This window comes from Leuciscus leuciscus (assembly GCF_965113295.1).
Source record: "Leuciscus leuciscus genome assembly, chromosome: 14".
NCBI classification, from domain to species: Eukaryota; Metazoa; Chordata; class Actinopteri; order Cypriniformes; family Leuciscidae; genus Leuciscus; species Leuciscus leuciscus.
Genome location: NC_138738.1, coordinates 43214950 through 43228471, shown reverse-complemented (window position 1 = coordinate 43228471; position 13522 = coordinate 43214950). Strand labels below are relative to the sequence as shown.

The 13522-nt window shown below is 42.2% G+C and overlaps 1 protein-coding gene across 3 annotated transcripts in view; it reads right to left on the bottom strand.

Moving 5' to 3' along the window:
* acvr2ab (activin A receptor type 2Ab) overlaps positions 1-13522 on the bottom strand; it is an 86586-nt gene that overhangs the window by 27981 nt on the left and 45083 nt on the right. The window lies entirely within an intron of this gene.

Sequence of the window (13522 nt, the reverse complement as noted above, 5' to 3'; positions counted from 1 at the left end):
CTAAAACAAAAATCCAGAAAATCACATTGTATGATTTTTAAGTAATTAATTTGTATTTTATTGCATGACATAAGTATTTGATACATCAGAAAAGCAGAACTTAATATTTGGTACAGAAACCTTTGTTAGCAATTACAGAGATCATAAGTTTCCTGTAGTTCTTGACCAGGTTTGCACACACTGCAGGGATTCTGGCCCACTCCTCCATACAGACCTTCTCCAGATCCTTCAGGTTTCAGGGCTGTCGCTGGGCAATACGGACTTTCAGCTCCCTCCAAAGATTTTCTATTGGGTTCAGGTCTGGAGACTGGCTAGGCCACTCCAGGACCTTGAGATGCTTCTAACGGAGCCACTCCTCAGTTGCCCTGGCTGTGTGTTTCGGGTCGTTGTCATGCTGGAAGACCCAGCCACGACCCATCTTCAATTCTCTTACTGAGGGAAAGAGATTGCTGGCCAAGATCTCCCGATACATGGCCCCATCCATCCTCCCCTCAATACGGTGCAGTCGTCCTGTCCCCTTTGTAGAAAAGCATCCCCAAAGAATGATGTTTCCACCCCCATGCTTCACGGTTGGGATGGTGTTCTTGGGGTTGTACTCATCCTTCTTCTTCCTCCAAACACGGCGAGTGGAGTTTAGATCAAAAAGCTCTATTTCTGTCTCATCAGACCACATGACCTTCTCCCATTCCTCCTCTGGATCATCCAGATGGTCATTGGCACACTTCAGATGGGCCTGGACATGCGCTAGCTTGAGCAGGGGGACCTTGCGTGCGCTGCAGGATTTTAATCCATGATGGCGTAGTGCGTTACTAATGGTTTTCTTTGATACTGTGGTCCCAGCTCTCTTCAGGTCATTGACCAGGTCCTGCCGTGTAGTTCTGGGCTGATCCCTCACCTTCCTCATGATCATTGATGCCCCACGAGGAGAGATCTTGCATGGTGCCCCAGACCGAGGGAGATTGACCGTCATCTTGAATTTCTTCCATTTTCTAATAATTGCGCCAACAGTTGTTGCCTTCTCACCAAGCTGCTTGCCTATTGTCCTGTAGCCCATCCCAGCCTTGTGCAGGTCTACAATTTTATCCCTAATGTCCTTACACAGCTCTCTGGGCTTGGCCATTGTGGAGAGGTTGGTGTCTGTTTGATTGAGTGTGTGGACAGGTGTCTTTTATACAGGTAACGAGTTCAAACAGGTGCAGTTAATACAGGTAATGAGTGGAGAACAGGAAGGCTTCTTAAAGAAAATCTAACAGGTCTGTGAGAGCCGGAATTCTTACTGGTTGGTAGGTGATCAAATACTTATGTCATGCACTAAAATACAAATTAATTATTTAAAAATCATACAATGTGATTTCCTGGATTTTTGTTTTAGATTCCGTCACTCAGAGTTGAAGAGTACTTATGATAAACATTACAAACTTCTACATGCTTTGTAAGTGGGAAAACCTGCAAAATCGGCAGTGTATCAAATACTTGTTCTCCCCACTGTGTGTATATATATATATATATATATGTGTGTGTGTGTGTGTGTGTGTGTGTCCACACACAGCTCATTGGAAGGAAGGAATGCTAGAAAGGGCACATGGAAAAATCGGACATTTTTTGCTGACAGTCTTTAACCTCTCAATAATTAATAACAACAATACTCTCAATAATTCAAACCCACTGAACCGATTCCATTCACTTCAGCCACTGAACATTCACAGAATTCCCCGTAAGGCTGAGACACAAACATTAAAAGCCTTCATCAGAGAGACGGCACGATTATGACATAATTATGAGCTTTCAGAGTAATAGTCGACTTACTTTCATAAATCACAGGATTAAAAGGCCGACAGTCCCTGATCTCTCTCACGATCTTATCGAGCTTTTCAATCTTCAGCTGCTGGAAATATTTCATTCCTAAATGTCACTTTCATTCTTCTGGAGTCACGTGTGAGTTTGGAGAGTCTGAATGGTGTGTTTGTGCCTGAAGTCTCAACATGTGTCGCTTTCTCATCGTTTTTCTTTTTTTCGCTACATTGTCAAAGGCTCCTCTAGTTTTTGTGGGATAATTTGGGATGGCTAGGGATAAGGGTGTTGTTCTGGTTATTTGTACAATTTTATTCACTTATTTTTTTGGATGTTAAAAAACCAGCAGGTTGTGATGTTTGCCATGTTCATACATGATTTATCTGCTTCAATATTCTATTAAAGTGAATGCAAAGAGATGATCAACCCCTTTTATGTTTTATTTTTTAAATCTGGACACGAACAATAAATCACCTTCCTTTTTAAAAGCACAATGCCTCTGCATTTTAAATTGAGAGTATATAAAAAAAAATATATAAAAAAATAAAAACATAAAACACATCACTATGTTCACAGAGCTGTTATTCTAGAGTTAACAAAATGACATCTGCAGAATAATCACTGAATCCTCCGGTGAAGAGATGATCTCACACACACACTCAAACACACACACTCAAAAACACACACACACACACACACACACACACACACAGACGCACGCATGCACAGAGGCAGATAATCGTCAACAAACTAACACGTTACAAGCTTTGGGTCATTTACAATAAATAATTAGTGTGCAAAGATAATTAAACTAAGACAGACCTGTTACAGTGAAATACTCCTAATCTGGCCACAGAAATATCATCATGGACACTCAAATAATATATATACATTTATATAATGTATATAACAATGTAAACACTCGATACTCAGATATTCATCACAACCAGATGAAATTTCTAAATTATCCACGTTTACAGAGTGTGTTAAAGATATAAAATCTTGGATGACCTGTAATTTTCCTCTATTAAATTCAGATAAATCCGAGATATTACTTATTGGAGCAAAAACCTGTACACAGAATCTCCTAGAATATAATTTGCAATTAGAAGGATGTACTGTAAGTTATAGTAGACATAATGATTATATTACATCATGTTTACATATCACAGCAAAATTAGCCTAGCTCAGCAAAAAAAAAGAAACATTCTCCCAATAGAGTGTTTGCACCTAACGTCGCGGTTTGGTCAGTTACCCGGATGCGCGGCCATATTGGAGATACTCGGATGTAAACAACAGCATGGATTGCACTGTTTATGTACAACTGAACACATTGTTACACTAATTTATGATATCTAAACCACGGAAAAAACTTGTGGAAGCTGCTAAATCATATAGAGAAGGACTTAGTAAGGAGGACTAAAGTTAATAGGTGGTAAAGATCCGAACGAGCTAGCTTCTTAGTCATGGACTGACTTCCCGACAATTCTTCCTTCTATTTCTTATCCCGACATAGGTTACTTTCAGACTGTCTGTCCAAATCCAATTTTTGTTCATATCTGATTGAAATCTGATCAGAATTAACTAACGTGAACAGCAAAAAAATCTCATGAAATCCATTTCAAGCTACATCCATATGTGGTTTGAAACCCTATTCAGGAAATCCGCTTCAGTCTGAACGTCAGAGCGATCGGATTTCGCGTGGTTTATGTGACTTTCTCACGCCACGTAAAATGTAAACGTCAGACGTTGTTATAGGAAATATGCTGAAAGTCGCTGCCGAAACATGGCTGTGTTGTTGCAAAGTGCCGGACGAGCAGAAGATTATTATTTTTGAATTGTGAAACCGGCGGAGACGAGCGTGGAAAAAAGCTGTGCATACCGGCCTCCTACAGTTGTGCAGCCGGCTCCAGACGAGTAGTCCAGCGGCGGATACACACTTCCATGTTGTAAAATTTAAATAAGAAAACATCTCTATTGCAAATGCAAACCTCCCTATTAACGCAACGTCATTGCCATAGAAACCAATGCAGATATTCCGGAAAACAAAAGAGCTGCATGGACACACAAATCGATCTGAACAGTTGCGATACACAGTGTGGACATCATTTTAGATCAGATTCCAATTGGATGCAAAAATATTCGGATTTGGACTGACAGTGTGAACGTAGCCATAGTGAACTACTTTACGTCAACATTTTAGCCATAGCCAACGCTTCATTTACACATGTGGTTGATGAGCTGATGCTGTGCCTCTCTCAACCACAAACGCTGGTTACTGGTTGCTATTTAAACTTGTAAACATGTAAATTAAACACACACACACACACACACACACACACACACACACACACACACGGTGGCAATACCTTTTTTACCGCCTTATCTGGTCAAATTTACCGACAGTGATAAATAACAGGAACTACAGAAGCAGGGGGAAACACACCAGTGGAGGAATTAGTATGTATAATAATTGAATGTAAATATTGCCTGAAATTTATAAATATAAAAATAAAATATAAAAAATAAAATAAAAATGTGCAATAACAGTAACAGCTGCTCCTCTAGCTTGGAATATAATGTTAAAGCAAGATGATGTTAAAGCACATCAGTGAGCGCCTGTGATTCCTCTGAATGAAGCTCGTTCTCTCAGTAATGATCTAATGAGGCGGGACAGAAGGCCTGTGGGACAGACCTGTAAATCTAACATCAGTGCAGGATGGGACGCTCATTTAACAGAACTATCAGGAAATCACACAGAGCCAAATCCAATACACAGAATCAATAACCTCCTTCAGACGCTGAGAATACTGTAAAATCAGCACTAAAAACCATACGGATTCACAGACTGCTGGAATAACTGAGGATACAAATGAGTGTAAAATGGTAGAGAGCAACACTTCATCATCTTCAGAGAGCAGGACACCTGCAGAATAACCTCTGAAGATCTTCCACAGCGAAACAAACTAAAGCCATGCAAAATTATTTTAAGTGTACAATCCTGAGGGAAATAAAGAGTCACCTGAACCTCTTTAATCTAAATGACTCAAATACCAAAAGCAATATCATACAAGCAGGAGTACCGTTGTTCTGCATGAATATATTAGTACTGTCAATAGATTTAAAAAAATAATTAATCTCACGTTTCTGTAATTAATTGTGATTAATGAGTTTTTCATATTTTTATATTGTAATCATTTCACAGTTACTCTCCAAATTAATTTAGAAACAACTTAAAGACAGTATATTTTAAATATTTGTTTGAATGAAGGCCAGTATCACTGATACTAATACTGATGTCTCTATGATTTTTTAAAAACATTAATGATGGACATTAATCATTACAGTATAATTGAAAGGTATCAATTTCAACATTTATTAGGCTTTAAAAAAATACTTTACTAACCCTAACTAGCCCTAACCCTAAGTGAACTTGAAACAATCTTCACATAAACCCATTATAATAAATATCATATTTACGTAGGAAGACCACAGGTAAATATGACATAGATAAATTATTATCAAAACTACAATTTTCTCTGTTACGTTTGTTCTTTGATTAACATTAATGACATATCACAGCAACTGGTTTATTAGGCTGCTGTCACTTTAAGATCTGCTGCACATGACGGATCTGAACCGCTGTCACACACACATCTCATTCTCTCACAGCTCTTTAAGCTCATCCAAGATGTTATTTAACTCATTTAAGACTGCTCTTATGAGAGTCCTCGACAAAACGGGCGTTTTGGCATAATTCTGTGTGTTATTGTTTGTTCAAGTGCGAAAGATCTCGATACTGGTGTGCGTTGTGTGTGTCACATAGACAGGACATATCACACAGAGCGTTCTCTTTTGTGTCACGCTTGAATGGTTTAAAAGCATTTGCATGAATAAGAGCGTGATCATATAATGTATGGTATGGTAAAGTATAAAAGGGGCGCCTAGAGAACGTCATCCACTTTTCGTCTGAAGCGACTGTTTTGTTTGTAAGCTTCAACCTGAAAACTTCAAAAGATAATCATGGCTTGTGAAAAACGCTTTAGGAAGTGTGTGGATCCATGTCTAAGATATCGACACTTGATGACACACACAACTTGTGTGTTTACTGTTTGGGTTCAGAGCAAGCACGATAAGTTCTTGAGGGAACTGCTTGTGCCAACTATGAGTTTGTTTCCCTTGAGAAAACTCGTTTGGCCTCTTCTCGAGGGACGAGGGACTGGCATCTGTGCCATGCGATTCAGGTGCCTCTCCCACTGAGGCAGAGCAGAGACGAGAATCGTGGGGTTTCAGAGGGAGTTCGCAGAGGAGTTTGAGAGAGTTGTTTATCTCTCACGCCCCTCGGAAGCTCGCGAGTCTGAGCTGCCGGATGAGGATGTGTTGTCACTAGCATCCTCTGATCTGACAGAGTTCTCTGCTGGATATAAAACAACCATCCCAAGAAAGCAGGAGATGCTGATGAGGGTGAAGAGGATTTACAACCCGAACCCTCACAGCCACCCTGCCCCGCGTATGATGAGTTTTGAGTGTTATGGAACGCGCTCAGCAAGGCTTTGCTGCCGTAGGAGCGTGTGAGGGAAGAGACCGCTCGTGGCAGACTTTACAGACGGTTTCTTTCCAGCCATAACGCTCCCGCTCCCGTGAGCCTTCCATTCCTGCCCGATCTATACAATGAGATCGAAAAGGCATGGAAGAACCCGTGTTCAGCGCGCATCCATCACCATCAGCGAGCAAACTACGCTGATGTTGAGGGGATGCACAAACACGGGTATGTGTTGATGCCTCAATTGACGAGAGGTTTGCAAATTATCTTGCGGTTGTAGAGGCATCGACGCCAAGTGCTCTGGCCCTGCCTTTTAAACAAACATTGTGCTTAAATGGCAGGGCATACGCGATGGCGGGTCTGGCTGGTGATGCCTTTGCACACAATGGCTGTGCTGCAAGCATACCACGCTGATCTGCTGAAAGATTTGGATTAAGGTCGTGGTCTTTCCCCTGACGCAGTGAAAACGAGCTGCGCCGCAATACAGATTAGCTATCTGGGCCACCAAACAAACAGCCGCCGTGATCGGACGAACTTGCTGGTGGCGATGGTGGCCAGGGATAGGCATCTGTTGAACTTGGATGACAATGGGAGAAAGAAAGCTTTTCTTCTAAATGCATCAGTGTTGCCTTCTGAACTTTTCGGCACCTCCGTCAAGACGGTGATGGGAAAGTTCAGAGAGGTGAAGGCATGCTCGGTTGCATCAAATCTTGCATAACACTGCGGTTCCTACACCCCAGGCGAATCTTGCATCAGCCCTGAGGCTGGACCTGTGATGAGTGATTTCTTCAATTTGGAACCCCTCTGTAGGTCTGGCGTCGAGTTTGGTAGTAAGTGCGCTCTTTCGAGCCCTTTATGGTGATAAGCCTCCATTTTATGAATGTCGTTTAGGCCATCGCTCTATGGGCAGCAGGTTGAGTTTTCTAGTAAGGTTGAACAGTAGGACCTTGGTTCCCTGTTAGAAAGTATTAACGGGTGTGTTAGGTAGGGTTTTTAAAGGAAATAGGGCCCTGATTGTGTCTCTCCTCACCGAGTTTGATTCGGATCCTGGTCCAGTGGTAGATCATTTTATTCAATGGTGTGATGCTTCATTTTTAAATATTAATGCTTTGAAAACAAAAGAGATGTCCATTGATTTCCGTAAGAAGAGCTCTGTAACTGTGTTGCCTTCTGTCATAAAGGGACATCAGGTAGAAGTGGTCAAACAGTATAAATATTTAGGGACTGTATTTGATGAAAAACTAAAATTCGAGGCAAACACTGATATTATTAGAGGAAAAGCTCTTCAGTGTATGTATTTTTAAGGAAACTTCAAACTTTTAATATGAATGCTTCCTTTACGAAAATGTTTTATACTTTGTTTATTGAATCTGTCTTAAGTTGTTCCATTATTTGTTGGAATGGCAATCTTAATGTCAAGAATAGGAGGAAGTTGACTAGTATAGTTACAATGTGCAGCAAGATAGTGGGGATCGACTTAAGGACTATCACAAATTTATGAGCATCAGGCGACTAGGAAGGGCCAGTTAGCCCTTTCACTCACCCATTGTGTACTGAACTTTAACTGCTTCCTTCAGGACGGAGACTTAAACTCCCCTTGTGCAAATCAAATAGATATAATAATTCCTTTATACCTGCTGCAATTAGGTTTTTAATTATTTATTATAAATATGTGTTATTTTGTGTGTGTGTTGTGTTGCTATATGTGTATGTATACTGCTGTCTACATAAAAGTTCAATCAATCAAAGTACCCATATATAAGTAGGCTATGCATACCCTTCCCATAGGCCTCCTCTGATTTAGAGTCGTCAGGCTTATATAGTGAGTGGCAATCTGTGGTAGTGAACAGGTTGGCCTTATTTTTCAAAAAAATTCTAGTCAGGCCACCGTTCATCCGAGCATCAAACAGACATTTCGGTGTGAAATGGCTTCCTCCCTATCGGGAGTTTTTCTACTGAGGCCACCGCTCTGTCAAGCTCCAGATAAAGCGTTGGCCCTCGTCAGGCCACCTTGATAGCCACTTTATATTAGAGCAATAGTTCTCCTCTCACTTTAGAGAGTCGTTTTGAGATTATAGCTCTGAACATCAGACATATAATATTCGTATGTCAGCCCTCATGGGGCCGCCTCGATATATGGCTTAGGCTTAGTATCTAGGATTTTTGGAGGCGGTCTGCTAAGTATTCTCGCCTTGAGCCTCTAAGTATCTGAGTGTGGGTTCCTAAGACCATCAGGAGATTTTATTCCTGTACATCTAGTTTTTCCAAGTACTAGTACTCCTCTTACTCAAGAGTCGTCTGACCAAGGCCTGCCTTTCGCATTAGGTGTAAATGCTAGTGGTGTAACAGGGTAGATAGCAGCATAGGTAGCAGGCTACCTTCGAAAAGCCTCCCATGCAAATATCTATGGGCATTGTCAGGTCTTTCTCTCTAGAGAGTAAGAAGCAGTGTGCTCAGGCCTACGCCCTTTATAGCATTGAGTGTAGTAGCTGGCAGCAAGGCCTTAAGTTAAAAGGATTTCCCTTCTGAACCCCTTGAATAAGAATTCAAGTCATAAGGTTGAATGTTGTTGGCCACTTACTGAGGCCTCCATTCCCTTGGGTTTAGTAGAGAAGATTTATAGGCCTCATACATCCTTCATGGTCATGCTGATAGTGCTCCTCCTGTTAGGGTCATTAATTAGAGTTCTTTGCTACCCATAGCTCGTATGTTATCACCTTTCACCACCCAGGCTCAGGTAGAGACAGATTAGTTACTCCCTCCCACTTGGGATGGTTGAGTATGCTCCCTTAGAGTCAAAGCACTGCCTGGGCTGATGCCTCTGACATTCGAAGCTGTAAGCCTTACAGTAGTAAGGCTCTCCCTGCTTTAAAGGATCGATAGCACTTCTGTTGGCAATGTTAAATAAGTATAACCAGGCCCACAGAAATGTCTGAGAGAGCACCTAGGCTTCTGAAGGCTGGCTCTGCTAACATTCTTGCCATCAAGTAGATAGGCCTTAACAGGCATTAAGTATCACATTGCAGGCCCCATGGAGCCTCCTTGATTTTAGCCCAGAGCCTGGTCAGTTCTTATCAGGTTAAGCATAGTGTTCCAGAATCTATCTGAGGATCGCTCTGTTTGAATACTTAACTCCCCAAGACTGGTCAGAAGGTCGAAGGCCTCTCCCTGTTCGATCAGCCCAAGAGCTGGAGGTGCTACCCTTATTAGGGTCCCTTTAGAGTGCCCAGCCTCCACAGGGCTTTGAAGCACTCTGTAGATTCAGGATAGAGTAGAGTTACTCCCCTCGTTTGCAAGGGTTATAAAGCGCTATGCTCAGTTCTACTCTCCAGGATGCCCATCTCTATGATCCAGTTTGTGAGTGAACTACTGCCATTAATTGCCGTTTTCCCCTATTGGATTCCCCTAAGAGACTCTGTTTAGGAAACAGCCAGGTTATTGGCAAGACTAGGTCAGTGATTTGACCAGGTCAGCCTCCCTGGTGGCATGTGGGGTTGACTTTATGTCCCCCTCAGAAAGTGACTGGTCCTTTCAGACCCCTGGCCATATTCCCTTAAAGGAACCCCTTCCATGGAATCTGTTGGTTCCAAGCCCTTGAGCGGCCTTGGTAGGCCTTCTGTTGTTCGGAGGCCACTTTGAGGCTTATAGCTTGGGCAATGACTGTAGGGAATGATGTCACTGACAAGCCTGTATGTGAAGGGGGAGTGTTTCTTGGCATTTTCTGTGAAAATAACTGCCATTTCTGACGTTTCTGTCATAAGCCAGAATTGGCATGCAATCCCCTCAGAATGGTGGGATTGTATATCGTTCCCCATAGCGTCATCGACGCAGTGCGAGTTCCCTTTCGAAAGGGAACATCAAGGTTACAACTGTAACCTCTGTTCCCTGAGAACAGGGAACGAGACACTGTGTCGTTCGCCATGCCTTGGGGATGCCTACTGAACAGTCCCTTCAGATGATAAATGGATGACATGTTCTCTAGGCGCCCCTTTTATACTTCCAGGTCACACAAGTAGTGACGTCATAGGTTGTCGCGATCAACATCAATTGGCGTGATTGGATAGCTTTTCAGACACCGGTTCACGTGGAGGGCTTCCCCATAGTGTCATCGACGCAGTGTCTCGTTCCCTGTTCTCAGGGAACAGAGGTTACAATCGTAACCTAGACGTTTTCATTTAAAGGTGTGATTGATTATGATTTCACTTTTCTAACTTTAGTTAGTGTGTAATGTTGCTGTTTGAGCAAAAACAACATCTGCAAAGTTACGAAGCTCAAAGTTCAAAGCAAAGGGAGATATTTTCTTTTACAGAAATTGCTTTTTAAGGACTACAACAAACGGTTGGTAGGGACTACACGACATTCCTCCCGGGTTAGTGACATCACAAACCCTAAAATTTACATAAACAGCGCTCCAGGAACACGATTTATAGATTATCAAGACAGAATATGCTAATCAATGACTAGAAGATAACTACACATAAGCTACATAAATCCATCAACTAACCATCCAGAAATGTTGTCTACATGTTGTCACTTCTTGAGTCTCTCCATGTTTGTCTGACTCCGGTTTGAACATAAAAGGTTCAACGTTTTTGAAATTTTCAGTGCATGTCTGTGTGAGGTAATCGAAGCTGCTGTTGTAGCTCGGCCCTCTGTGCCGGGAGCAGCAGCCCATTTGCATTTAAAGGGACAGACACAAAAACGGTGCGTTTTTACTCACCCTCAAAAACGGGCAACTTTAACATGCTAAATAAAAATATCTGTGGGGTATTTTGAGCTAAAACTTCACATACAGACTATGGGGACATCAAAGACTTATTTTACATCTTGTGAAAAGGGCATTATACCACCCCTTTAAAAATTAAATCTGGTATATCTCATAAAATAATTCTTTGTTATTATAATTATAAAACTGATTGAAATATACTCTAACTAAAACAATAGTACTAAAATGTTAAAGCTGCAGTCCGTAGCTTTTTTTGTGTTCAAAATGTATATAATAAGCGAGTACATCATGAATTCATTTTCCAAATTTCCAGAGGAACTTTGTGTACTGGAGTATTGCCAGGAAAATCTTCCACAACCTCACTCTATATAAAGGACTCTATATAAAATAGCTGATTAGAGAACATGGAAGTTGAGTGAGAGAAACATATCATATCGTACAAGGTTTAAAATGTTTAAATAGAGAAATAGTAGAATATGTGTATGATGCAGTATAGTCGATATCACTCTTGTGAAAGCCTGATCATGCTCTGCTCATTTCATTCATAGTTACACTCGTTCACTTCACACACTCATTAATGAATAGAGATTTTACAGGTTAATGTATAATTTCAGGCTCACCTGTTATCCAGCAAACACAAGTAAACAGAACTCCCGTTTTAACAGTACAGCTCTGTATATTTCTACATTTCTTGTATGATAAAAGTTATTATGAATGTTTGAAGCGGAAGATTTTAAAACAACCAGTTAATTCATAAATCATACATTAATAAGATCACACCATCGTGCCGTCAACACATTGATATGAATTTGTGCTCATGAAACTCCAAGAGACAAAACCATCTCTGTATCATTGTCTCGCCATTCACACACTGCGTTACACTTCAAGTGAGCAGATTTTCACAGCTGGAATTCTTTACAGCATTTAATACACAAACTCAGACTTTATTGTAAATCAGCTATTCTAAAAACCCAGAGGAAATTCCTGATGGAAGGCATGGTGAATTAGCGTTCTGGGTTGGCCGACAAATAGACGGCATGACTGAACAGCTATATATATATTTTTTAAGTTATATTTTGGGCATTATGCCTGTATTGGATAGGAAACTCAAGGAGAGACAGGAACTGATAGCAAAGGGACACAGGACCGGGAAAAGACCATGAGACGGGGATCGGAGTTACACTGTATGTTGGAGCCCATAAGGCTATGAATCCACATGAACAGCTCTACTTTAAGGGTTGGGATGGAAAATAGCCATGAAAAATTAATTTACAACTCTTTTTAGTGCAAGAAAACTTGACTGATAATTGAAGTTAGAATGTGAAACTATTAAGATCCCATATTTACATTCACAGAACAGCACGGCTCCCTGATCACCATCATATTTACTCTCTTGCTTTGAGGTTCAGTTCATTCAAATTCTTTAGTTTCTTGTGAGGATCTGAATCTCTGACTGTCTTCTCCAGTTTCTCTGCAGATTCATCAAAATAAACGCACATCTGACTGACACGCACACCTGACTGACGCACACCTGACTTACGCACACCTGACTGACAAGCACACCTGACTGACAAGCACACCTGACTGACACGCACACCTGACTGACACGCACACCTGACTGACACGCACACCTGACTGACACGCACACCTGACTGACACACTGACACGCACATCTGACTGACACGCACACCTGACTGACGCACACCTGACTGACGCACACCTGACTGACGCACACCTGACTGACAAGCACACCTGACTGACAAGCACACCTGACTGACAAGCACACCTGACTGACACGCACACCTGACTGACACGCACACCTGACTGACACACTGACACGCACATCTGACTGACACGCACACCTGATTGACACGCACACCTGACTGACAAGCACACCTGACTGACACGCACACCTGACTGACAAGCACACCTGACTGACACGCACACCTGACTGACACGCACACCTGACTGACACACTGACACGCACACCTGACTGACACACTGACACGCACATCTGACTGACACGCACACCTGACTGACACGCACACCTGACTGACACGCACACCTGACTGACACGCACACCTGACTGACACGCACACCTGACTGACACACTGACACGCACATCTGACTGACACGCACACCTGTCTGACACGCACACCTGACTGACACGCACACCTGACTGACACGCACACCTGACTGACACGCACACCTGACTGACACGCACATCTGACTGACACGCACATCTGACTGACACACTGACACGCACACCTGACTGACACGCACACCTGACTGACACGCACACCTGACACACTGACACGCACATCTGACTGACACACTGACACGCACACCTGACACACTGACACGCACACCTGACTGACACGCACACCTGACTGACACGCACACCTGACTGACACGCACACCTGACTGACACGCACACCTGACTGACACGCACACCTGACTGA